Source organism: Nerophis ophidion, linkage group LG17, assembly GCF_033978795.1.
Source record: "Nerophis ophidion isolate RoL-2023_Sa linkage group LG17, RoL_Noph_v1.0, whole genome shotgun sequence".
In the NCBI taxonomy this organism is placed as follows: domain Eukaryota; kingdom Metazoa; phylum Chordata; class Actinopteri; order Syngnathiformes; family Syngnathidae; genus Nerophis; species Nerophis ophidion.
The window spans coordinates 42,781,845-42,807,704 of NC_084627.1; positions in this window are offsets into that span (position 1 = coordinate 42,781,845).

Sequence of the window (25,860 nt, forward strand, 5' to 3'; positions counted from 1 at the left end):
TGGGCGGTTTTGACTGCGGCAATAATTGGAACTATGCCAACAGATTGATATTGGTATCAGCCAATACCAAAAGCTGCAATATTGGTACAGTATCGGAAAAAAAGGGGTCTTGGGAAACCCTAATATTTACCTTCTAATTATTGTTAGTTTGAGTATTATTGATTTAACCTTGAACTTTTTACATTTGCAGACTTGGCTTAGTCTATCTCACCTATGTACTGCAACAAAAAGTACATTCCCCCTCCAATCCATAATAATAGTTCTTGTTCCCTTTCTTCTCTTTCTGTCCTAAAGGCTGGAGAAGCTCTGTCTTTTTATGTACGGAAGCGTTTTTTTCAAATGCTCTTTGTTATCGTTGTAAAAACCATACAGAGGTCTTGAAATCCCAGCTCCACAGATAAGACAGATAGCAGGTAAAACACACATATTTAAAAATAAAACACTAATTTGTTACAAAATGTGTTCAATTCACTTGCATTAGTTTATGCTACGTGGGCGGTTTTGACTGCGGCAATAATTGGAAATAAGCCAACAGATTGATATTGGTATCAGCCAATACCAAAAGCTGCAATATTGGTACAGTATCGGAAAAAAAGGGATCTTGGGAAACCCTAATATTTACCTTCTAATTATTGTTAGTTTGAGTATTATTGATTTAACCTTGAACTTTTTACATTTGCAGACTTGGCTTAGTCTATCTCATCTATGTACTGCAACAAAAAGTACATTCCCCCTCCAATCCATAATAATAGTTCTTGTTCCCTCTCCTCTATTTCTGTCCTAAAGGCTGGAGAAGCACTGTCTTTTTATGCACGGAAGCGTTTTTTTCAAATGCTCTTTGTTATCGTTGTAAAAACCATTCAGAGGTCTGGAAATCCTAACTCCACAGATAAGACAGGTAGCAGGTAAAACACACATTGTTAAAGATAAAACACTAATTTGTTACAAAATGTTTTCAATTCACTTGCATTAGTTTATGCTACGTGGGCGGTTTTGACTGCGCCAATAATTGGAAATAAGCCAACAGATTGATATTGGTATCAGCCAATACCAAAAGCTGCAATATTTCTACAGTATCGGAAATAAAAAAGTTGTTTTGGGAAACCTTAGTATTTGCCTACTAATTATTGTTAATTTGAGTATTATTGAATTCATCTTGAACTCTTTACATTTGCAGACTTGGCTTAGTCTATCTCATCTATGTACTGCAACAAAAAGTACATTCCCCCTCCAATCTTTAATAATAGTTCTTGTTCCCTTTCTTCTCTTTCTGTCCTAAAGACTGGAGAAGCTCTGTCTTTTTATGTACGGAAGCGTTTTTTTCAAATGCTCTTTGTTATCGTTGTAAAAACCATACAGAGGTCTTGAAATCCCAGCTCCACAGATAAGACAGGTAGCAGGTAAAACACACATATTTAAAAATAAAACACTAATTTGTTACAAAATGTGTTCAATTCACTTGCATTAGTTTATGCTACGTGGGCGGTTTTGACTGCGGCAATAATTGGAAATAAGCCAACAGATTGATATTGGTATCAGCCAATACCAAAAGCTGCAATATTGGTACAGTATCGGAAAAAAAGGGATCTTGGGAAACCCTAATATTTACCTTCTAATTATTGTTAGTTTGAGTATTATTGATTTAACCTTGAACTTTTTACATTTGCAGACTTGGCTTAGTCTATCTCATCTATGTACTGCAACAAAAAGTACATTCCCCCTCCAATCCATAATAATAGTTCTTGTTCCCTTTCCTCTATTTCTGTCCTAAAGGCTGGAGAAGCTCTGTCTTTTTATGTACGGAAGCATTTTTTCAAATGCTCTTTGTTATCGTTGTAAAAACCATACAGAGGTCTTGAAATCCTAACTCCACAGATAAGACAGATAGCAGGTAAAACCCACATTGTTAAAGATAAAACACTAGTTTGTTACAAAATGTGTTCAATTCACTTGCATTAGTTTATGCTACGTGGGCGGTTTTGACTGCGCCAATAATTGGAACTATGCCAACAGATTGATATTGGTATCAGCCAATACCAAAAGCTGCAATATTGGTACAGTATCGGAAAAAAAGGGGTCTTGGGAAACCCTAATATTTACCTTCTAATTATTGTTAGTTTGAGTATTATTGATTTAATCTTGAACTTTTTACATTTGCAGACTTGGCTTAGTCTATCTCATCTATGTACTGCAACAAAAAGTATATTTCCCCTCCAATCTTTAATAATAGTTCTTGTTCCCTTTCTTCTCTTTCTGTCCTAAAGGCTGGAGAAGCTCTGTCTTTTTATGTACGGAAGCGTTTTTTTTTCAAATGTTCTTTGTTATCGTTGTAAAAACCATACAGAGGTCTTGAAATCCTAACTCCACAGATAAGACAGGTAGCAGGTAAAACACACATTGTTAAAGATAAAACACTAGTATGTTACAAAATGTGTTCAATTCACTTGCATTAGTTTATGCTACGTGGGCGGTTTTGACTGCGCTAATAATTGGAAATAAGCCAACAGATTGATATTGGTATCAGCCAATACCAAAAGCTGCAATATTGGTACAGTATTGGAAAAAAAGGGGCCTTGGGAAACCCTAATATTTACCTTCTAATTATTGTTAGTTTGAGTATTATTGATTTAATCTTGAACTTTTTACATTTGCAGACTTGGCTTAGTCTATCTCATCTATGTACTGCAACAAAAAGTACTGTATATTTCCCCTCCAATCTTTAATAATAGTTCTTGTTCCCTTTCTTCTCTTTCTGTCCTAAAGGCTGGAGAAGCTCTGTCTTTTTATGTCCGGAAGCATTTTTTTCAAATATTCTTTGTTATCGTTGTAAAAACTATACAGAGGTCTTGAAATCCTAACTCCACAGATAAGACAGGTATCAGGTAAAACACACATTGTTAAAGATAAAACACTAATTTGTTACAAAATGTGTTCAATTCACTTACATTAGTTTATGCTACGTGGGCGGTTTTGACTGTGCCAATAACTCAACATGTTGATATTGGTATCAGCCAATACTAAAAGCTGCAATGTTGTTAACCGTATCGGAAGTAAACAAGTTGTCTTGAGAAACCTTAGTATTTACCATATAATTATTGTTAGTTTGAGTATTATTGATTTCCTCTTGAACTCTTTACATTTGCAGACTTGGCTTAGTCTATCTCATCTATGTACTGCAACAAAAGTACATTCCCCCTCCAATCTTTAATAATAGTTCTTGTTCCCTTTCTTCTCTTTCTGGCTGAAGAAACTGTGTTTTTATGTACGGATGCGTTTTTTTTTTTTTTCAAATGTTCTTTGTTATCTTTATGAAAAACATACAAAGGTCTCGGTATCATAATACTTCTTCATGTTTACAGGATAAACAGAACAAAAGGACATCAAATGCTCACTGGAGAGAGAGAGAGAGAGAGAGAGAGAGAGAGAGAGAGAGAGAAATGGTTTCTAGTAAGAAGTATTTTAGGCATTTTTACAAAACAACACGTGACATTTACTTGTTTTTAACACAAGTAGCAGAGATAAATCTGACTGTGGTCAGATCAAGATAGAGAAAGATGGAATGCCTTTTAGAATCTTCCTCCGGGTCTCTTGGGCGCTGCAAAACATCCAACAACAAACGGTCTTTAATCCTGTTTGTTGAAGAGCCGTTGAGCAAACACTTGTTAACCTGCGCCCCCCCGCTGTGAGTGGATGTTATCTCCCGGCTGCCTTTTGCCTTTTATTGACTTGTAGAACCTGATTTATCATAGCTACTCTAGCCAAGGACCGGAGGAAACACAATTTCACAAGGAAAAACTGATTACTCTTTTAATTCCCAAATGTAAATTTAGTTTGGCTCTCCGTGGGCGTGTTAAGCAAAAAAGGCTTTGACCTTTTTACTACCCACAAGCGAGGGATGTCGCGGTTTTGTGTACGGCTCAGATTTATTGAAAACCGATGGCGGTGCCTGCGTGGAGCTTGTTCTTGCAAGTACTTGGAACAGTGCAGTGGGGGCAGGGAACATAGAACCCCACCAGTTTGAGTAGCTAACACTTTCTATCTTGGTGCGCATTTTATATTTAATACAGTTTGATTGCCGGCAGTAAGTCGAACACATTTCCAGTGAGGGTTGGACTCCGCCAAGGCTGTCCTTTGTCACCGATTCTGTTCATAACTTTTATGGACAGAATTTATAGGCGCAGTCAAGGCGTTGAGGGGTTCCGGTTTGGTGACCGCGGGATTAGGTCTCTGCTTTTTGCAGATGATGTAGTCCTGATGGCTTCATCTGACCGGGATCTTCAGCTCTCACTGGATCGGTTCGCAGCCGAGTGTGAAGCGACCGGAATGAGAATCAGCACCTCCAAGTCCGAGTCCATGGTTCTCGCCCGGAAAAGGGTGGAGTGCCATCTCCAGGTTGGGGAGGAGACCCTGCCCCAAGTGGAGGAGTTCAAGTACCTAGGAGTCTTGTTCACGAGTGGGGGAAGAGTGGATCGTGAGATCGACAGGCGGATCGGTGCGGCGTCTTCAGTAATGCGGACGTTGTACCGATCCATTGTGGTGAAGAAGGAGCTGAGCCGGAAGGCAAAGCTCTCAATTTACCGGTCGATCTACGTTCCCATCCTCACCTATGGTCATGAGCTTTGGGTCATGACTGAAAGGATAAGATCACGGGTACAAGCGGCCGAAATGAGTTTCCTCCGCCGTGTGGCGGGTCTCTCCCTTAGAGATAGGGTGAGAAGCTCTGCCATCCGGGAGGAACTCAAAGTAAAGCCGCTGCTCCTTCACATGGAGAGGAGCCAGATGAGGTGGTTCGGGCATCTGGTCAGGATGCCACCCGAACGCCTCCCTAGGGAGGTGTTTAGGGCACGTCCAACCGGTAGGAGGCCACGGGGAAGACCCAGGACACGTTGGGAAGACTATGTCTCCTGGCTGGCCTGGGAACGCCTCGGGATCCCCCGGGAAGAGCTAGACGAAGTGGCTGGGGAGAGGAAAGTCTGGGTTTCTCTGCTTAGGCTGTTGCCCCCGCGACCCGACCTCGGATAAGCGGAAGAAGATGGATGGATGGATGGACAGTTTGATTCAAAACCAAATCATTTCCTCTCTGTGTCCCTTAGCAAGTTTCACCTCAACCGGAGGGTTTTTTTTTAGCTGGTGGCAAAGGGGGATTTAAATCAGTTTCTTGGCAGGTCGGGGCTTTGGGAAGGCCGTTCCAGAAGCTTAATGTTAGCCTTCTTTATCCAGTCCCTGCAGGAATTTTCCACGTTGCAATCACCCCAGTTCATGCAAATTCAACCAATTACTGCGAATTATGCGCCAACTTGCAACTTTGTCCAAATCCTGCAACTTCCCCACGCATTTTGGCCAATTGGCGTAATTTTTGCTAATCTAATTTATCTTTTTATCTGTTTTTCTGTAGACATCGCAGGAACAGCAACGTTTAACAACATGCAGTGGAAATTTGATTAACAAATGCAAAAATTGTCGGTTTACGCACTGTGGAGAGGCAGAGCCGACGGTGGGGAAGGTCATGCTGGAGCCCTGCCCAAGATGGCGGCAAGGAGGCGGAGAATGCGGCTGAGCGAGACGGAGGAGCATGCTGGGAGCGACGCCGCAATCTAGATCAGGTGCGTGGCTCGCACACCGGTAAACAATCTTTGTATCTCCTCGCAGTGTATAAAAGGGGAGAAGGAGGAGAGATCGGGGCAGAACGGGTTGAAGAGCCTGCAGCAACGGATGATGAGCGAACGCGAGAGAGAACAGCGCACGAGAGACGACGACGCGGCCGACTAAGGAGCGAGCAGTGGGAGCGACGACGCCGCAAGAGACTTCCTATATTGAAAAATAAAGCGAGTCAAACCGTCTAGAGAGAGATGTCCTTCCTGGGTGGTCAGTGGAACCCAAGATCCACGGAAAGAGCAACAAAGTGCGGAAACTTTAGAAGGTCTCAATGATGACATGAGGGTCCAAGAAGGAGACATTTTGATGCAGCCCCAGGGAGGACATCTCTCTCTATCAGGTTTGACTCGCTTTATTTTTCAATATAGGAAGTCGTGCGCTGTTCTTTCTCGCTTTTGCTCCTCATCCGTTGCTGCATGCTCTCCAACTCCTTCTGCCCCGATCTCTCCTCCTTCTCCCCTTTTATACACTGCGAGGAGATACGTAGATTGTTTACCGGAGTGCGAGCCACACACTTGATCTAGATTGAGGCCTCGCTCCCAGCACGCCCCTCCGTCTCGCTCAGCCGCATTCTCCGCCTCCTTGCCGCCATCTTGGGCAGGGCTCCAGCGTGCCCTGCCCCGCCGTCGGACCGTCGGCTCCGCCTCTCCACACGCACCTTTAAATTGCGTTTAATAAGCATCTGTCTACGAACACTTCATTCAGCTTCTGACGCGTTTATTTCCACAACTGTCGTACATTTCGCCGGTCAGAGCTGAGCTGACTTATAGCTGGGATCGGGCTGGAACAAAATGTCCGCTACAATCCGTGACGTCACTCGCACGCGTCATCGTACCGCAACGTTTTCAACAGGATACTCTCTGCGAAATTTAAAATTGCAATTTAGTAAACTAAAAAGGCTGTATCGGCATGTGTTGCAATGTTAATATTTCATCATTGATATTTAAACTATCAGACTGCGTGGTCGGTAGTAGTGGGTTTCAGTAGGCCTTTAATTGCTTCTAACAGTTCCCAAATGCTTTTAATATGCAGGGTTTAATGAGTTGGAACATAAATAAAGTTTCAGATGGACAAACACGGAGACACAGCAGACAGTGGACGATGTGGAAGTGGAGGCATAAGTAGACAGCTGCAAGGACATTGTTATTGCATTATTTGATAAAAACTACTGTCATGTTATTCAATCAATCAATAATCAATGTATATTTATATAGCCCTAAATCACAAATGTCTCAAAGGACTGTACAAACCATTATGACTACGACATCCTCGGAAGAACCCACATAAGGGCAAGGAGAACTCACACCCAGTGGGACGCCAGTGACAATGCTGACTATGAGAAACCTTGGAGAGGACCTCAGAAGTGGGCAACCCCCCCGCCCCCCCTCTAGGGGACAGAAAGCAATGGATGTCGAGCGGGTCTAACATGATACTGTGAAAGTTCAATCCATAGTGGCTCCAACACAGCCGCGAGAGTTCAGTTCAAAGCGGACCCAAGACAGCAGCGAGAGTCCCGTCCACAGGAAACCATCCCAAGTGGAGGCGGATCAGCAGCGTAGAGATGTCCCCAACCGATACACAGGCGAGCGGTCAATCCGGGGTCCCGACAAGCAGTCCATCCTGGGTCTCGACTCTGGACAGCCAGTACTTCATCCATGGTCATCGGACCGGACCACCTCCACAAGGGAGGGGGGGACATAGGAGAAAAAGGAAAAGAAGCGGCAGATCAACTGGTCTAAAAAGGAGGTCTATTTAAAGGCTAGAGTATACAGATGAGTTTTAAGGTGAGACTTAAATGCTTTTATCTATTATTGTATTGTTTCTCATACAAGATTTCTTCTCTAAAAGTTAATTTTACTTGTTAAAATGTTGCTGTAATGGGGGGGGGGGGGGGGCAAGAACACATTTAATTGATTTCAATACATTCCAATATGTGATAGTAGTGTTTTGAGTTAATGTTTGGCCAAAATCATGAAGTCTTACTCAAGAGAGCATTTAAGGTTTTGGACTCGTGTTGGTTTCTCTCAAGGTTATATAAGTTACGGTTTCATTTCCAAGCGGCAAGAAGGCACCCAGCCAGCGAGCTGAGGACTCATCTGACAGACCGCCAGTTAGCGGCCACCTGGTCCGATAGCAGCTGTGCCCGGGTTCGGAACCAGCCGGACCCAACCTGGCAACCAGAAGTCTGCCAGACAGGAAGCCAGCAGGGGGCCAGGAATGCCACGGGATGACCTAACAGAAGGTGAGCTGAACAATCCTCAGGAACAACAGCAGTCAGACTCTTCATGTCTCAGGGTGAGATAATAATTTGAACCACCTTTATCTGGAGTTTCTCTTAAACGGCTGCACATGCAAACTAGATTGACTTACCCTATTTTTCAGACTATAATCCTTTCATTTTCTCAAAACTCGACAGTGCGCCTTATAACCCGGTGCGCCTAATGTACCGAATTATCTTGGTTGTGCTTACCGACCTCTATTTTATTTGATACATGGTGAAATTATAATTGTGACCAGTAGATGGCAGTCAAACATAAGAGATACCTGTAGACTGCAACATGACACAACAAACATTTTATATGTTCCATTTAAGATATAGAACATTCCATGCGGCGCTCAAAAATCTATCAAAATGTTTTAGTAGGACTGATAAACCTTTTTTTTTTTGCAAATAATCATTAACTTTAGAATTTAATGCCAGCAACACGTGACAAAGAAGTTGAGAAAGGTGGCAATAGATACCGATAAAGTTGAGAAATGCTCATCAAACACTTATTTGGAACATCCCACAGGTGTGCAGGCTAATTGGGAACAGGTGGGTGCCATGATTGGGTATAAAAACAGCTTCCATGAAATGCTAAGTAATTTACAAACAAGAATGGGGTGAGGGTCACCAATTTGTAAGCAAATCGTCAAACAGTTTTAGAACAACATTTTCTCAACAAACTATCGCAAGGAATTTAAGGATTTTACCATCTACAGTCCGTAAAGTCATCAAAAGGTTTAGAGAATCTGGAGAAATTACTGCACGTAAGCATTGATATTACGGACCTTTGATCCCTCAGGCGGTACTGCATCAAAAACCGACATCAGTGTGTAAAGGATATCACCACATGGGCTCAGGAATACTTCATAAAACCACTGTCAGTAACTACAGTCGGTCGCTACATCTGTAAGTGCAAGTTAAAACTCTACTATGGAAAGAAAAACCCATTTATCAACAACACCAAGGAACGCCGCTGGCTTTGCTGGGCCCGAGCTCATCTAAGATGGACTGATGCAAAGTGGAAAAGTGTTCTGTGGTCTGACGAGTCCACATTTCAAATTATATTTGGAAATTGTGAACGCAGTGTCCTCTGGAACAAAGAGGAAAATAACCATCCGGATTGTTATAGGCACAAAGTTAAAAAGCCAGCATCTGTGATGGTATGGGGGTGTATTAGTGCCCAAGGCATGGGTAACTTACACATCTGTGAAGGCACCATTAATGCTGAATGGTCCATACAGGTTTTGGAGCAACATATGTTGTCATCCAAGCAACGTTATCATGGACGCCCCTGCTTATTTCAGCAAGACAATGCCAAGCCACGTGTTGCAACAGCGTGGTTTCGTAGTAAAAGAGTGCGGGTACTTTCCTGGCCCGCATGCAGTACAGACCTGTCTCCCATTGAAAATGTGTGGCGCATTATGAAGCCTAAAATACGACAGCGGAAACCCCGGACTGTTGAACGACTAAAGTTCTACATAAAACAAGAATGAGAAAGAATTCCACTTTCAAAACTTCTACAATTAGTTTCTTCATTTCCCAAACGTTTATTGAGTGTTGTTAAAAGAAAAGGTGATGTAACACGGTGGTGAACATGCCCTTTCCCAACTACTTTGGCACGTGTTGCAGCCATGAAATTCTAAGTTTATTATTATTTGCAAAAAAAAATTAAGTTCATGAGTTTGAACATCAAATATCTTGTCTTTGTAGTGCATTCAACTGAATATGGGTTGAAAAGGATTTGCAAATCATTGTATTCCGTTTATATTGACATCTAACACAATTTCCCAATTCATATGGAAACGGGGATTTTACTTGGGCTTGGAAACGTCCTGATCCTCCATCATGGCAAGGGTTTTTTGTTTGAAGCGAATGATGTGGCGTTTTTGTAGCCACGTAACCAGATGGCAGCCTGGCCTGGAGGACGTTTGCCAACTGATGAAGCCAGAGGGATTACAGTATAAATGATTATTGATCATCTCTCAGAAGAGCAGCCAGCACTAAACTGAGTATTTGTGTCCTGCTGGGCTGGCCCACTAAGCTCTTGTGTTGAAAGCTGCATGGTACTCACGTGTCCTTGCGTGTTTTCTCTGCATCATATGACAAGAGACACCGTGTGTATGTATATTTTTCCATGTGACGGAGCGTTAATCACATCCTCTGTCTGTGGTCTAGACTTCATTCTGTTCTGTAAGCTGACAAGCCTTAAAGCAGAAAACCTCCACAGCAGCTGCTCTCATTCTGCTCGGAACTGAAACAAATCCTGTCGGTGTTGATCCAGAATAATAAAGTCCCAACACATTTATTTGCACAACACAGAAGGACCCGACCAAAGACATGCACCTGGGGATCAAATCAACTTTATTTATAAAGCACATTTAAAATTTACCACAGGGGTAGCCAAAGTGATGTACAATAGACATGTTAAAAGATAATACGAGATCCGAGCAAACAACACAACACAAACAGAACATGATAATAAATAAATACATAAATAAAACATAAAAACAGGTTTACAGCAGGTGTATAATGGGGCGGCATTGCAGGATGGATATCACTCAGTGTTAAAAGCCGAGGAATAAAAGTATGTTTTTAAGAGAGATTTAAAAACAGGAAAAGAGGAGGCTTGTCTAATACTCAGAGGTAGGTCGTTCCATGCACCTGGGGATAGGTTGATGGGTAACACTTGCTGCGCGGAGTTGCCACTTCGTGGATGCACAACGACCAGTCAGGCAGGATTGCAGATAGGAATAAGTTTTAATATAATACAACAAAAGAACACTGGTGCAAAAGGGGAAAAACAAAGCGCGTGCCAACGCACGGAAAGCTAATGCTAAAACTTAGCAGGAAACAGAAAACACTAAACGACGTGAAGCTAATGCGGAATTTAGCACAAAATAATCTAGGACACAGGATACAAAACCTGACGTGTTGCGAAAAGCAAGTAATGGACTAAGGACGAACTTGTCAGGACTTGGATGGTGTGGGCTCCTTCGACGCAGCGGGATGACAGGACGAGCCAGGCGAGAATTCAGGTACATAGTTTGAATTATTTTTACTTAAAATACAATAATAAAGGCAAAACAAAAAGCGTGCTCGATGGCGGATAATCTAGACTAAAATTTAGAACAGGGGTCGGGAACCTTTTTGGCTGAGAGAGCCAAGAAGCCAAATATTTTAAAAAGTATTTCACTAAGAGCCATATACTTTTTTTTTTAACACTGAACACAACTAAACGTGTGCATTTTCCAGACCAACATTTCCAGAGTATAATAAGTCTCTTATTCCTTGTAATAACATTGTTATTCTGAAGCTAAATGTGGAGGGGGCGTGGCCTGCGGGCCTGCAGCAAAGCGGGATGTTGCCAGGACCGGCCTCGAAATCAGCGACAGGTGCGTAGACGGCCCACCTGGGCCTTTTCATTTAATCACCTGTCGCTCTGTTATAAGCAGCAGCCAGGAGGAGAGACAGGGTTGGGACTGGAGCCAGAGCGCGAGTGAGGACGAAAGAGAAAAAGGCAATCGCTGTAAAGCAACTGAGAGAAAAATAAAATAAAACAATATTGTAACCCTAAAACAGGCTCTTGGTGGTCTGAAGAACCCCCAGGAGGGCAAGCCCCACACTAACCAATAATAAATAAATTACTTCTTACCATTAACGCAACTTCTTGAACATAAAAATGCATGAGAATGTTTTATATTTTGAACGTTGTTTTTAACACTGTGATTACAAGTGGAAATATCCATTACTTATCCTGTTAAGCAATGTCAGCTCAGATTTATCCGAGAGCCAGTGCAGTCATCAAAAGAGCCACATCTGGCTCCAGAGCCATAGGTTCCCTACCCCTGACTTAGAACGAAAACAGCACAATGGCAATACTATCTACAAACAAACAAAAGAAACCATCAAAGGCAGAAATACAAACAAAAAACTTACTGTGACAAAAAACGGGAGGCGTAAACAGCAAGGTGCGTGGCAGGGGATCAATGGCATGGAGCAATGAGCAGCAAAGGTTGTAGATTACAATGAAAGTTAGAACGGCATGGGAAATGAAAGTTAATGTTCCCAGACTGATGGACGGAAAGAAATTGACTTAAATAGTGGCTGTGATAATTAGGAACAGGTGCGGGACTGAGGGCATGGGCGTGACTAGGAGGGCAAGATGAAAAGCAATGAGTTGTCATGGTAACAAAACAAACCAGGAAGTGAAAAAAACAGAACAAGAGTCCAGAAAACAAAACAAAACATGATCAAACATAAAACCAGATTTACAGACGTGACATAACTAAGGAATAACGCAGGCTTATATACTCAAACAATAGACGTCCCACTGGGTGTGAGATTTCCTTGCCCTTATATGGGCCTACCGAGGATGTCGTAGTGGTTTGTGCAGCCCTTTGAGACACTAGTGATTTAGGGCTATATAAGTAAACATTGATTGATTGATTGAATAGTTAGAACACAGGTGCGCCTGACGCCAGAGCAGGTGAACGAATGACGAAACCATGGAAACGAGACAAAACAGGAAGTGCACAAAAACAAGGATCGGCCGAGTCTAGAACTAAACATGATCAGAACCTATAAACGACAAAACAATAAACGATCCGCATAGCGGACTGTGACAGTCCCTAGTGCATGGGTGTCAAACTCTGGCCCGCGGGCCACATTTGGCTCTTGAGGTACCGGTATTATACAGCGGCAGTGCTCATACTCATACTTGCCAACCCTCCTGATTTTCCAGGGAGACTTCCGAAGTTCAGTGCCCCTCCCGAAAATTTCCCAGGGCAACCATTCTCCTGAATTTCTCCCCGGACAACAATATTGGGGTCGTGCCTTAAAGGCACTGCCTTTAGTGTTCTCCACAACCTGTCGTTATGTCCGCTTTTCCTCTATACATACAGCATGCCGGCCAAGTCACATAATATACGCGGTTTGTACACACACACACACACACACAAAAGTGAATGCAATGCATATTTGATCAAAAGCCATACAGGTCACACTGAGAGTGGCCGTATAAACACCTTCAACACTGTTACAAATATGCGCCACACTGTGAACCCTGACCAGACAAGAATGACAAACACAATTCGGGAGAACAACAGCACCGAAACACAACATGAACACAACAGGACAAATACCCAGAACCCCTTGCAGCACTAACTCTTCCGGGACGCTACAATATACACCCCTGGTACCACCGAACCCCACCACCCCCCACTCAACCCCGACCACCTCATTATTTTATTTTCAAATTTATTAGCTAGTGGAAAAATTTAATGTTGATATTTACTTCAGAAGGCTGCAAATATAAAAGAGGCATTACATTTTTTTATTTAAATGTTATTTCTGTGATGTTTTTTCGTTTGTTTTTTGAAAGTTGATTTTGCACTAATAAGCAAATCAGTGTAGCAAACTGAGCAATAATTAAAGTTTTATTCATTCACTTTCTCTTGTTACTTCAAGGCTTGAATGTTTGATTCATTCCTTATTGTTACTTTACTTTCAATATTTTACTTTATTGGCCTTTGGAAAAAGTTTATTTTGATATTTACCTCAGAAGGCTGCAAATAGAAAAGAGGCATTGAAATTTTATTTAAATTTTATTTGATATGCCATTGATATTTTTTAATTATTGTTATTATTATTTGAAACTCAATTTTGCATGTCACTATAAAGTTATACAAGCCTTGCTTGTTCAATATTCAATGCAAAACTTGTTTGGGTCCCAATTAAAAGGTTAATTTGTTCAACCTTGGCCCGCGGCTTTTTTCAGTTTTAAATTTTGGCCCACTCTGTATTTGAGTTTGACACCCCTGCCCTAGTGTGTGAATGTTGTCTGTCTATCTGTGTTGGCCCTGCGATGAGTTGGCGACTTGTCCAGGCTGTACGCCGCCTTCCGCCCGATTGTAGCTGAGACAGGCCCTAGCGCCCTCCGCGACCCCAAAGGGAATAAGCTGTAGGTAATGGATGGGTGTTAAGGTGTTTTTTTTTAAATAGATGTATAATTGTTTGGTTGTCACATGTTAAGGTGGTATTATTAAATAGGTGTCAGTGTCAAGCAGGACCGATAATCAGCATTTCAGCCTGGTGCAGCCATCTTCTTAAAGGGGAACATTATCATAATTTCAAAAGGGTTAAAAACAATAAAAATCAGTTCCCAATGGCTTGTTGTATTTTTTGAAGTTTTTTTCAAAATTTTACCAGTCTCGGAATATCCCTAAAGAAAGCTTTAAAGTGCCTTATTTTCGACTTTCTGCGAAGACACTGGCCATTTCCCTGTGACGTCACACAGTGCTGCCAATGTAAACAAACAATGGGAATACCACAGCAAGATATAGTGACATTAGCTCGGATTCAAACTCGGATTTCAGCGATTTAAGCGATTCAACAGATTACGCATGTATTGAAACAGATGGTTGGAGTATGAAAATATTGAAGAAGAAACTGAAGCTATTGAGCGAATAGCTATTGACGCTATTCATAGCCATAGCATGGCCGAATAGCTGCGTTAGCATCACCGGTAAAATGTTCGGACCAAACGATCAGGACTTTCGCATCTTGTGACACTGGAGCAACTTAAATCCGTCGATTGGTAAGTATTTTTTTCGCATTAAATGTGGGTGGAAGGAAACGTAATATAGTTGCAAATGCATCTACAGGTTATCCATACATCTCTGTTCCATGTCTGCTTTAGCACCGCCAGTAAATAGCATGTTAGCATCGATTAGCGTAGCATGTTAGCATCGATTAGCTGGCAGTCAACATCAACAAAACTCGCCTTTGTGATTTCGTTGACTATAGTTGCAAATGCATCTGCAGGTTATCCATACATCTCTGTGCCATGTCTGCTTTAGCACCGCCGGTAAATAGCATGTTAGCATCGATTAGCGTAGCATGTTAGCATCGATTAGCTGCCAGTCACGCTGCTACCAAATATGTCTGATTAGCACATAAGTCAACATCAACAAAACTCACCTTTGTGATTTAGTTGACTTTATCGTTGCAAATGCATCTGCAGGTTATCCATACATCTCTGTGCCATGTCTGCTTTAGCACCGCCGGTAAATAGCATGTTAGCATCGATTAGCGTAGCATGTTAGCATCGATTAGCTGCCAGTCAACATCAACAAAACTAACCTTTGTGATTTCGTTGACTATAGTTGCAAATGCATCTGCAGGTTATCCATACATCTCTGTGCCATGTCTGCTTTAGCACCGCCGGTAGATAGCATGTTAGCATCGATTAGCGTAGCATGTTAGCATCGATTAGCTGCCAGTCACGCTGCTACCAAATATGTCTGATTAACACACAAGTCAACATCAACAAAACTCACCTTTGTGATTTCGTTGACTATCGTTGCAAATGCATCTGCAGGTTATCCATACATCTCTGTGCCATGTCTGTCATCACCGGTAAAATGTGGAGACACTCCAGCACATTCAATGGGGGTCTGGCGGCAGACACTTTCGCATCTTCGGGCCAGTGGTGCAACTTGAATCCCTCCCTGTTAGTGTTGTTACACCCTCCGACAACACACCCACAAGGTTCCGAAAAATAGTCAAAAAAACGGAAAATAACAGAGCTGAGACCCGGTGTTTGTAATGTGTTGAAAATGAAAATGGTGGGTGTATTACGTCGGCGACGTCACATTCTGACGTCATCGCCTCCAGCGCGATAAACAGCAAGGCGTTTAATTCGCCAAAATTCACCCATTTAGAGTTCGGAGATCGGTTAAAAAAATATATGGTCTTTTTTCTGCACCTTCAAGGTATATATTGACGCTTACATAGGTCTGGTGATAATGTTCCCCTTTAATGTGACTGCACATTGTCCTTCAAATAAACCCAAACAGACAACTTTAAGCCACATCTTTGAGAGTTTGACGAATAAATCACAAACTCCCGGCCGGCCAAAGGTGACCATCAAGCCGAATCTGCCTTCAAAACAAGCCAAACTGCAATAAACAAAGGAAATGAGAAGCAATAGGAACAAACGAAAAAAGCTTGACAGAGAATTCTAACGACTGTGTGTAATTACTGGAAGTCCCTATGGCCAATTACTATTGTGCCTTGTGACATGTGGGAGGGTGTTTAACTGCCCCAGGAACAATGCAGATTGGGAAAAATGGAGGAGCCCATCAATTGCATGTGTGTGTGTGTGTGTGTGTGTGTGTGTGTGTGTGTGTGGTGGATGACAGTTAATGACAGACACTGGCTTGTAAAGGCTCTCCAAGCTCGCTAGATTGATGGATAATAACAGAGTGACGGCGTATCACACCAAGTTGTCGTCACCATCGGATCTGCACGGATTGAAAGCTCGCTCCGTGTCTTTGTCTTTTTTATCCATTATCTCTCCAACACAAAAGGGACCTTCAGTCTACAGCTTCATTTAAGCCTTATTAAGTGTACCTAATGTTCTGGCCACTCTGCGCGGATATAAACATTTTATTAGAGCACTTTGTTGATGTACTTAGTTTCAAATGAACGCAATGGACTGTTTGACAGCAAGTTTCCAAAGTTAATTGAAGCTGTCAACAGCCATAAAGGCGGGAAGGCTTCTAAAAGACTTTTGTCAGGGAACACTTTACAAATACGGCCGCCATCAATTTTTATGTTCCAGCTGTTCCTGACTGCAATGCCATAAAGGCCGTTCATTTTCCAAAATGGGCCTCCGGTAACCGTTTTTACGGCAAATGAGACCCTAAAAATGTACTCTGAACATGCATCACGTTGTAAACAGCTGCACAGGATTGTTGTGACAGCAGCTACACGATGCTGATATTCTGTTTGTGGACTTTTCATCTGTGATGTACCATATTTTACGGACTATTAGCTGCATTTTAAAATGCTTTTTCTTCTCAAAACTCGACAGTGCGCCTTATAACCCGGTGTGCCTAATGTACGGAATCATTTTGGTTTTGCTTACCGACCTCGAAGCCATTTTATTTGGTACATGGTGAAATGATAAGTGTGACCATGAATTGATGAACGTGGACACCGACTTAACCAAGTTGAAAAACTTATTCAGGTGTTACCATTTAGTGGTCAATTGTATGGAATATGAACTGTACTGTACTATCTACTAATAACAGTACCAAGTAGTGTATGTGTGGTAGTGTCTGTGTGTATATGTGGTAGTGTATAAGTGTAAGTGTGGTAGTTTCTGTTTGTACGTGTGGTACTGTATGTGTGTAAGTGTGGTAGTTTCTGTGTGTACGTGTGGTAGTGTATGTGTGTAAGTGTGGTAGTGTATTTGTGGTAGTGTAGGTATTTATTTGTGGTAGGGTATGTGTGAGAATGTGTATGTGTGTGAATGTGTGGTAGTATATGTTTGGGAATGTGTGGTAGTGTATGTGCGAATGTATGATAGTGTAAGTCTGTGTGTGGTAGTGTGTGTGTGTATAAGTGTGGTAGTGTCTGCGTGTACGTGTGGTAGTGTGTGTGTGTGTGTGTGTACGTTGGGTTAATGAATGTGTGTAACGTGTGGTAGTGAATGTGTGTATTTGTGGTAGTGAATGTGTGGTAGTGAATGTGTGTAGGTGTGGTAGTGAATGTGTTTGTGTGGTAGTGAATGTGTGTATGTGTGGTAGTGAATGTGTGTAGGTGTGGTAGTGAATGTGTATGTGTGGTAGTGAATGTGTGTATGTGTGGTAGTGCATGTGTGTACGTGTGGTAGTGAATGTTTGTATGTGTGGTGTGTATGTGTGTAGGTGTGGTAGTGAATGTGTGTATGTGTGGTAGTGAATGTGTGTAATGTGTGGTAGTGAATGTGTGTATGTGTGGTAGTGAACGTGTGGTAGTGAATGTGTATGTGTGGTAGTGAATGTGTGTATGTGTGGTAGTGAATGTGTGTATGTGTGGTAGTGAATGTGTGTATGTGTGGTAGTGCATGTGTGTACGTGTGGTAGTGAATGTGTGTATGCGTGGTAGTGAATGTGTGTATGTGTGGTAGTGAATGTGTGTATGTGTGGTAGTGAATGTGTGTATGTATGGCACTGAATGTGTGGTAGTGAATGTGTATGTGTGGTACTGAATGCGTGTATGTGTGGTAGTGAATGTGTGTAATGTGTGTTAGTGAATGTGTATATGTATGCTAGTGAATGTGTGGTAGTGAATTTGTATGTGTGGTAGTGAATGTGTGTAATGTGTGGTAGTGAATGTGTGTATGTATGCTAGTGAATGTGTGGTAGTGAATGTGTATGTGTGGTAGTGAATGCGTGTAAGTTTGGTAGTGAATGTGTGTAATGTGTGGTAGTGAATGTGTGTATGTATGGTAGTTAATGTGTGGTAGTGAATGTGTATGTGTAATAGTGAATGTGTGTATGTGTTGTAGTGAATGTGTGTATGTGTGGTAGTGAATGTGTGTAATGTGTGGTAGTGAATGTGTGTATGTATGGTAGTTAATGTGTGGTAGTGAATGTGTGTATGTGTGGTAGTGAATGTGTGTATGTATGGTAGTTAATGTGTGGTAGTGAATGTGTGTATGTGTGGTAGTGAATGTGTGTATGTATGGTAGTTAATGTGTGGTAGTGAATGTGTGTATGTATGGTAGTTAATGTGTGGTAGTGAATGTGTGTATGTGTGGTAGTGAATGTGTGTATGTATGGTAGTTAATGTGTGGTAGTGAATGTGTATGTGTAATAGTGAATGTGTGTATGTGTGGTAGTGAATGTGTGTATGTGTGGTAGTGAATGTGTGTATGTATGCTAGTGAATGTGTGGTAGTGAATGTGTATGTGTAATAGTGAATGTGTGTATGTGTGGTAGTGAATGTGTGTAATTTGTGGTAGTGAATGTGTGTATGTGTGGTAGTGAATGCGTGTACGTGTGGTAGTGCATGTGTGTACGTGTGGTAGTGATTGTGTGTATGTGTGGTAGTGAATGTGTGTACGTGTGGTAGTGAATGTGTGGTAGTGAATGTGTATGTGTAATAGTGAATGTGTGTATGTGTTGTAGTGAATGTGTGTATGTGTGGTAGTGAATGTGTGTAATGTGTGGTAGTGAATGTGTGTATGTATGGTAGTTAATGTGTGGTAGTGAATGTGTGTATGTGTGGTAGTGAATGTGTGTATGTATGGTAGTTAATGTGTGGTAGTGAATGTGTATGTGTAATAGTGAATGTGTGTATGTGTTGTAGTGAATGTGTGTATGTGTGGTAGTGAATGTGTGTAATGTGTGGTAGTGAATGTGTGTATGTATGGTAGTTAATGTGTGGTAGTGAATGTGTGTATGTGTGGTAGTGAATGTGTGTATGTATGGTAGTTAATGTGTGGTAGTGAATGTGTGTATGTGTGGTAGTGAATGTGTGTATGTATGGTAGTTAATGTGTGGTAGTGAATGTGTGTATGTATGGTAGTTAATGTGTGGTAGTGAATGTGTGTATGTGTGGTAGTGAATGTGTGTATGTATGGTAGTTAATGTGTGGTAGTGAATGTGTATGTGTAATAGTGAATGTGTGTATGTGTGGTAGTGAATGTGTGTATGTGTGGTAGTGAATGTGTTTATGTATGCTAGTGAATGTGTGGTAGTGAATGTGTATGTGTAATAGTGAATGTGTGTATGTGTGGTAGTGAATGTGTGTAATTTGTGGTAGTGAATGTGTGTATGTGTGGTAGTGAATGCGTGTACGTGTGGTAGTGCATGTGTGTACGTGTGGTAGTGATTGTGTGTATGTGTGGTAGTGAATGTGTGTACGTGTGGTAGTGAATGTGTGGTAGTGTATGTGTGGTAGTGAATGTGTGTAACGTGTGGTAGTGTATGTGTGGTAGTGAATGTGTGTAACGTGTGGTAGTGTATGTGTGGTAGTGAATGTGTGTAATGTGTGTTTGTGAATGTGTGTATGTGTGGTAGCAGTGAATGTGTGTATTTTTGTTAGTGTACGTGTGGTAGTGAATGTGTGTACGTGTGAACGTGTAGTAGTGCATGTGTGTACGTGTGGTAGTGAATGTGTGCATGTGTGGTAGTGAATGTGTGTACGTGTGGTAGTGAATGTGTGGTAGTGAATGTGTGTAACGTGTGGTAGTGTATGTGTGTTTGTGTGGTAGTGTATGTGTGGTAGTGAATGTGTGTACATGTGGTAGTGTATGTGTGCTTGTGAATGTGTGTATGTGTGGTAGCAGTGAATGTGTGTATTTTTGTTAGTGTACGTGTGGTAGTGAATGTGTGTACGTGTGAACGTGTAGTAGTACATGTGTGTACGTGTGGTAGTGAATGTGTGCATGTGTGGTAGTGCATTTGTGTACGCGTGGTAGTGAATGCGTGTACATGTGGTGTGTATGTGTGGTAGTGAATGTGTGGTAGTGCATGTGTGTATGTGTGGTTTTGATGTGTGTATGTGTGGTGTGTATGTGTGGTACTACATGTGTGTGTGGACAACATGTGGAGGCAGCGTGTAGTCCACCATTGAGCTGTCCGTGGTGCTGAATAGGAAGACGTTCAGGAATTGTGGCGGTTGAAACAGATCTCATGTACCATAATAGAGTGGAATAACTCCTTCTGAAAAATCAAAACAAACATCAAGGTTGCAGATGTTGGAATCAGTGTCAAACATTCCATTTTTAAATGGCGTCCGTGTAAGCCGAGTAGGGACGTGTACTGCATCTCAGTTAAATGACGAGTAGTAAACCAGTGCCCAAAAAGTAGCTGTTGGGGGTCCTAGAATAAAATCAATTCACATCTGAGTCAAGTTTTGTATTTCTATATTCTGATTCCAAATCTATTAAAATAAAAAATACAAATAAGTTTTTTTTTGTTTTTTTTATCAGTTTTTAAAAATACGTTTTTAGGCCATTCACTGTGCATACACACTGTGTCGTACCTCCATATTTTTTCAATACTAAATATAATTTTCCGGTTTTATTTGAGAGTCGTGTTGAACGGTGAATCAATTCTGAATCGAATCGTCAACCCAAGAATCAGAATCAAGTTGTGAGAATTTGTAAGATTCACATGACTATTATCATCATTTTGGCGTCTTATTGATTCAGACCCAGCAACAAGTGTATGAAGGAGATAATTGGACATTCCAAGCAATGTAGCATCCTGGCTGTTCTTCAACTTTATGGAAAACCTTAACACGCTCGTCCTCATTTGCAACATGCGTACACATTTGGTTGTAGCAACACAACACTTGCTCATTGTTCGCCAATCATGCGAGTTGTATTCACCAAACCCTGAATTTTTGAACATCAACATCCCAGGCAAGTTGTTTTATGTACATACATTCCCTGTGTGACAATTAATCTGCGTTCAAAGGACTCCGGCTTATTAGTGATTCCCAAAGCCCAAAAAAAGTCTGCGGGCTATAGAGCGTTTTCCGTTCGGGCTCCAGTACTCTGGAATGCCCTCCCGGTAACAGTTCGAGATGCCACCTCAGTAGAAGAATTTAAGTCTCACCTTAAAACTCATTTTTATACTCTAGCCTTTAAATAGACTCCCTTTTTAGACCAGTTGATCTGCCGTTTCTTTTCTTTTTCTTCTATGTCCCACTCTCCCTTGTGGAGGGGGTCCGGTCCGATCCGGTGGCCATGTACTGCTTGCCTGTGTATCGGCTGGGGACATCTCTGCGCTGCTGATCCGCCTCCGCTTGGGATGGTTTCCTGCTGGCTCCGCTGTGAACGGGACTCTCGCTGCTGTGTTGGATCCGCTTTGGACTGGACTCTCGCGACTGTGTTGGATCCATTATGGATTGAACTTTCACAGTATCATGTTGGACCCGCTCGACATCCATTGCTTTCCTCCTCTCCAAGGTTCTCATAGTCATCATTGTCACCGACGTCCCACTGGGTGTGAGTTTTCCTTGGCCTTATGTGTGTGATGACTCTTCTTCGGCATTGTAATGCCGGTGTGGTTTTCCCGTGGATGCGTCGAAGCAGAACACAGCATAGGTAAGATAAAGGGTATTTAATAACAAAAGTCTATGAACAAAAATACTGGTGTAAAGAGAAAAAGGTAAACAAAAAACGCTAGCGTGAAAGCTAGGATAAAACAAGGAAAACTAGAACTTGGTACGAGGACACAAAAGAGTAAACAAAACATTTAGCATGAAAGCTAGACAATAAAGTGGCTTGGCGTGAGAGCTAGCGAGAAAATACATACGAATGATGAGAGTCCTCACTGATGCGCGTGGGCAAATTAGGATCCGAGAATGAGTAAACAGAAAAGGTGAGCTTAAATAGGAGGGTGAAAATTAGTAGCAGGTGTGCGGGGCGAGACTAACAGGTGGACTGATGTGTAACCATAGTGATGGGCAAAAACAGGAAATAAACGGGTCAGACTGAGAATGAAAAAACAAACACGTGAAGATCTGAGCAGCAGATCGCAACAGTATTCCCCCCCAACAAAAGACAGATACCAGATGTCTTAAAAAACAAACAAAAACTTGAACCCCCTCCCCAAAACCAGAAAGTTCACAAACGAAGGGAGGGCGGAGGGAGGCCACGGTGGAGGGTTGCCAGATCGCATGTCCCCGAATCCACCGAGGACACATCATGTGGCGGCGGCGGGTGGAACGCTGCTGCCGAAAAAGTTTTGGCGGGCGACCTCGAAAAGGCCACATTAGTGGCCGCCTCGCAGGATGAGGTGCCCGGCGAGGCGGACGACCCGGGCACGGCCACATCCGTGGCCGACATGGAGGAGGGAGTATCTGGCGAGGAGGATGACCTCGCAGAGGCCACGCCCGTGGTCGACGTGGTGGACGACGCCTCAGCACCGAAATCCCAGCAGGCTTAGAAGCAGCAGACGAGGGTGCGGGGACTGCAGCCAAAGCAGGCCCGAGTGCAGCTGGCGAGGATGATGCGGGTGCTGCAGCCGAAGAAGGCGTCGGAGGCGGCCTGGGAGCCGCAGGAGTCGTCGGAGGCGGCCTGGGAGCCGCAGGAGTCGTCGGAGGCGGCCTGGGAGCCGCAGGAGTCGTCGGAGGCGGCCTGGGAGCCGCAGGAGTCGTCGGAGGCGGCCTGGGAGCCGCAGGAGTCGTCATCGACGTGAATGCAGGCGTAGTCGTCGGTGGTGCTGGTGTGGGCTCCAGCCCCGTCGTCGACGCTGGTGTGGGCTCCAGCCCCGTCGTCGACGCTGGTGTGGGCTCCAGCCCCGTCGTCGACGCTGGTGTGGGCTCCAGCCCCGTCGTCGACGCTGGTGTGGGCTCCAGCCCCGTCGTCGACGCTGGTGTGGGCTCCAGCCCCGTCGTCGACGCTGGTGTGGGCTCCAGCTCTGGAGCTGTTGCTGGAGTCGGCTCCAGCTTTGGAGCTGTTGCTGGAGTCGGCTCCAGCTTTGGAGCTGTTGCTGGAGTCGGCTCCAGCTTTGGAGCTGTTGCTGGAGTGAGATCCAGGTTAAAGTCTGTAATTGGTATGAGAACCAGTTCTGGGTCGGAGGCTGGTGTGAGAACCAGGCTAACATCAGTTTCTGGTGCGAGAACCAGACTAGAGTTCAAAACTGGTGTGAGAACCAGGCTAGAAACATTTTCTGGTGTGAAAACCAGGCGAGAGTCTAATTCTGGCGTGAAAACCAGGTCAGAGTCATGTGCTGGTGTGAGAACCAGACTGGGAGCAGGTGTCGGCTTCAGCCGAGGAGCAGGTGTCGGCTTCAGCCGAGGAGCAGGTGTCGGCTTCAGCCGAGGAGCAGGAGTCGGCTTCAGCCGAGGAGCAGGAGTCGGCTTCAGCCGAGGAGCAGGAGTCGGCTTCAGCCGAGGAGCAGGAGTCGGCTTCAGCCGAGGAGCAGGAGTCGGCTTCAGCCGAGGAGCAGGCACAGGGGTCTGCCGAGGAGAACTAGGGGACTGGCTGTGAGCAGGACTAGGACTATGATGAGTGATAAGACAAACACTAGGACTCGGGCAAGGACTTGAGAGAGGACCAGGACTTACAATCACACTAGTGCTTTGAGAAGGGCTTGGGCAACGACCAGGACTTACAGTCATACCAGGGCTTGGGCAAGAACTAGGACAAACGGTCAAACTAGGGCTTGGGCAAGGACTGGGACAAAGACTAGGACTTACAGTAACACTGGGGCTCGGACAAGAACTTGGGTAAGGACTAGGGTTCGGACTAAGACCACGAGGGGAATCAGTACTAATATTACAAAGGCAAGAAACAAGACTCGGGACCGGACTCGAAACAGGACTCGGACTACGGATCAGTCTACGAGTGGAACTAGGACTACGACGACTACGAGAAAGACTAGGACTACAACTAGAATCAGAACGGAAACTCGGACCAGGACTTGGACTACGACTCAGTCTACAAGTCGGTCTACGAGTAGGACTAGAGCATGGGCTACGAAGAAGGCTGGGACTCGAACTCTGAGAGAGACTGTGACTAAAACTAGAACTAGGGCACGGACGGAACACAGGTGGAGGAGGTCTAAGAGGGCGTGACTTGACCGGGGAGAACACCGGTGGAGGAGGTCTAGGAGGCCGTAGTGGTATAACAGGGGTAAACACCGGTGGTGGAGGTCTAGGAGGCTTAGTAGTTTTAAGAAGAGGTAGCGTCTGCCCTACCTCCGCAACACAGCTATAGGCCGTAGCCCCCCCCTCCAGACGGGAATCCCAGACCCGTTCCCTGTGGTCAGGGACTGACCATAAGGGAGGGTGGTGGGAGGTTTGGAGGCAGGCAGACCCCTCCCCTCTATATTGTCCAGAGTGTCCCTTTGAAAAGGGAGAAAAAACCTTGGACTTGGGCAGAGAATGAGGTTTAAACGGTGGGTTAGAAGAAAAACTAGGTGACTGAGGTTGACTAGAATAATAAGAAAAAATATCCTGATACTTTTGTATCTTATTATTAATGTTATTGTCATTTGAAAATGGCTGAGAAAACGAATCTTCCCCAAAAAATTCCTTGTTGATGACGTCATCATCGGAAGACGGGTTTGCGTTACCGGGGGGCGTCGACGAAATGACGTCATCTGCGCGGGACACAAGTTGGGAATTTGCCCAGTCGGTAAAACTGTTAGCAAAGTGTGTTATTGGGTCCCCAAACAATGGTGTAGGGGTTTTGTGTGCTGACTGTAGGTTGCTGTGTTCGTGAGGAGGGAGACATGGAGTGGGCAAGTCACTGTCGCCCGACGAAGCCATACTTCGCGGCTTCCGCCTACGCGGACGAGCGCGAGCGCTGCGGGAGGGAAACTCACCGCTCCCGGAAGCATCGATCGGAACCAGTTTTCCCTCCAGGTCCCACATCATGCTTTCGTCTGGATTGCATCGGAGAGTTTCAGCCTCCATCGCTCGGAATACCCTCCATGTGCCTTCGTCGAAGGTCTCCTCGTGGTTGCCAGACGCGGAAAAACCTTTTAATGCTCGGATCCTACTGTGATGACTCTTCTTCGGCATTGTAATGCCGGTGTGGTTTTCCCGTGGATGCGTCGAAGCAGAACACAGCATAGGTAAGATAAAGGGTATTTAATAACAAAAGTCTATGAACAAAAATACTGGTGTAAAGAGAAAAAGGTAAACAAAAAACGCTAGCGTGAAAGCTAGGATAAAACAAGGAAAACTAGAACTTGGTACGAGGACACAAAAGAGTAAACAAAACATTTAGCATGAAAGCTAGACAATAAAGTGGCTTGGCGTGAGAGCTAGCGAGAAAATACATACGAATGATGAGAGTCGTCACTGATGCGCGTGGGCAAATTAGGATCCGAGAATGAGTAAACAGAAAAGGTGAGCTTAAATAGGAGGGTGAAAATTAGTAGCAGGTGTGCGGGGCGAGACTAACAGGTGGACTGATGTGTAACCATAGTGATGGACAAAAACAGGAAATAAACGGGTCAGACTGAGAATGAAAAAACAAACACGTGAAGATCTGAGCAGCAGATCGCAACAATGTGGGCCTACCGAGGATGTCGTAGTGGTTTGTGCAGCCCTTTGAGACACTAGTGATTTAGGGCTATATAAGTAAACATTGATTGAATGATTGATGTTATTGTAATAATTTAGTATTTATCTTATTGAAT